Source organism: Nicotiana attenuata, unplaced genomic scaffold (assembly GCF_001879085.1).
Source record: "Nicotiana attenuata strain UT unplaced genomic scaffold, NIATTr2, whole genome shotgun sequence".
NCBI lineage: Eukaryota > Viridiplantae > Streptophyta > Magnoliopsida > Solanales > Solanaceae > Nicotiana > Nicotiana attenuata.
The window spans coordinates 49,666-52,468 of NW_017675890.1; the positions used below are offsets into that span (position 1 = coordinate 49,666).

Here is a 2,803-nt window from a genome sequence, read left to right on the forward strand (position 1 = left end):
CAAAATCAAAATTAAAGTGCAAAAATAACTATTTTTGTGATTTTCTCATTTTATAAAACCAATAATTGCTAATTACTTCTTAGAAAATGCAAAGTTAAATCCTAAATGCAAGATGCAATGTATTTTTATATTTTCCATTAATAAAATAAACATGCGCACACAAATGCAGGCAATTAACAGAAAATGCCACAAAATCCAAAAAAAAATTGCAAGTAGATAAAAGAAACTATTTTGTTTTGAAACTATGGGAGCAATTCATATAGGGCAAAAATCACGTGCTCACAGTTACATCAATATTTGCCACAGACACTGCAGTTGCCATGATTTTTGACTCACTTATAACCTCCTTCCTTCACCATCCTTATTTTCTATGTGATGCCAGAGCAAGCTATCGTCTACATTTTTTACAGCATTTTCTTGCAGCTAATCTTCAATATACAACTTTTAACATTTAAAAAGGACATAAAACCACATGTATTGAATCGTGAAGTAGCGACACAGAGAATAACACCTTTTCTTCGCTCAATTAATTATCGTATAACGTAATATTCAGAAATTAAATATACAAAATAGAGAAATGAACCTTTGAGAAACTGGGCTTGGAATTTCCTTGAAGTACCATCATCATTAAACGACATCACTCCACCTGTCAAAATAATGTTTGTGAATGGAAAAGACGGTGCGAATTAAAATTAGAATGTTAATTATGTTTTAGAAACTGAAGAGGGAAAACATCTAGCTATCTTACAATGAGGATATGATATCATAAGTACACACACAACGTACATATCCAATCGCCTTTGAAAGCTGACATTGAACATCATCTCCAGTACTAATTCCAAATTTGAAGTAGTGGCCAAGTTTAACCTCCAGTGACAATCCCCTCTTTCAAATCGATATTACAAAACTAAAAAATGCAGAAAATAAGAAACAAAAACAAATTGCATTTACTTAGTCGTTCGTAATACAATATTGTAAAATCCAACTTATAATCTGTTGCAATTAACAAAACTGAAGAGGAAAGGAAAAAGGAAAAAATTCGTACATGATATTCTGTGCTTCTTCATAAATGCGATGTAAGAAATCCCGTTAATCCATGTTATGGCAAATCCTGACAGATCTGTATTTGCAACATTTTATGAAATGTTAATTTATGTATAAAATAGAGAAATAGAGAAAGATATAAAAAAAAAACAGAAAAGTAAAGCGTACCTATTACATGTTTCAAATATCTTATCAACAGCTATTGTCGCACTTGGTTAATGAAACTCAGCAACAAAAGTTGTACTTAAACCTCAAAAAAGACAATGATTATCTTTCGAGTGTCAGACTAAATTTCGAAAAACTTCTTTAAATACAAAATTTGTAGCTTCAGTAGTTATTTGCCCATCGTCATCACAAACCAAAATTTTTAATCCCTTTCTGCTTGTCACTCGAGAAAGAGCAACATATAGTTGTCCATGTGTGAAAACTGGTTTCTTCAAAAATAATCCCACATGAGACAATGACTGTCCTTGACTTTTGTTGATTGTCATGGCAAAAGAAACGATGATTGGAAATTGTCTTCGCTGGAACTTAAATGGAATTCTAGCATCAGATGGAGTCAATGTCATTCTTGGAATAAACACTTTCTGTCCGGCCATCTGTCCTGCTAACACCTTGGCTTCAATAACTTGGATTCCAAGTTTAGTTATGATCAACCTTGTTCCATTACATAATCCTGCTGACTGATCAATATTTCTTAATAACATTACTGGAATATCAACCTTTAGAGTAAGAGCATGATTTGGAACTCCAGAACATTTAATTGTATTTAAGAATTGAGGAGTGTGTACATGTTCCAGTGCTGAATAAGTATTGTCAGAGCTGCAGATTGTATCGGAACTCAAATATGATTTCTCATAACTTTGATTAAGAGAAATCATATATTCGTTGATTGATTCCACCATATCAAGAGTTGGAGTAAGAATGGCTCTTTGCTGGAGGTATCCTATGTCATTGCAACGACTGTTGAAATCTGGATATGTACTTTCTACAATTGCAGATGTTGGATCAACAGATTGTTTTATCAAAAGATCATCTAGTATTTGGACTTTTTCATTGCCCTCAACAGAAGTACCAACTATACCATCGCCAATTGCCAAAATCCAATCTGAAAAAAATTCTCAACTCATCTAGATGTGTCCCTATTTCATTACCTTGCAATCTCATATTCTTTGTTAACTTTAAGAGTTGACAGTGAGGCCACAAGTAAGAAGAATTGAGAGAAGCATTTAACAATATCTTGTCTACTACCTTTTGGAATGACTGGTAATATTTGTCTGAAGTCACCACCAAGAACAATTGTTTTACCTCCAAATGGTCGGTGTAAATTGGATGCATCTTTAAACCTAAGAATATCTCTTAAAGTTTTATCAAGAGCTTCAAAACAATATCTATGCATCATGGGTGCCTCATCCCAAATAATCAACTTTGCCTTAATAATTAAATTTGCTAAAGGAGTACCTTGCTTGATATTACATGTTGAATCTTCAGTTACATTTAGAGGAATCACAAATCTTGAATGAGCTGTTCGACCACCTGGTAGCAACAAAGATGCAATCCCGCTAGATGCAACAGTTAACACAATATCTCCTCTAGATCTTAAGGCAGAAGATAGAGTTCTCCAAATAAAAGTCTTGCCTGTTCCTCCAAAACCATATAAAAAGAAAAATCCACCTTTGTCTTCATTCACATCTCTTATTATTTTTTCATAAACTGACCTTTGCTCATCTGTCAAATTCTTTACTAATTGTTGATGTTC

General features: G+C 33.1%; 1 pseudogene; it reads right to left on the minus strand.

The window, feature by feature from the left end:
* Nucleotides 1-1,325: 1,325 nt before the first annotated feature.
* LOC109220555 lies at nucleotides 1,326-2,797 on the minus strand (annotated as a pseudogene).
* Between the last annotated feature and the right edge of the window lie 6 nt (nucleotides 2,798-2,803).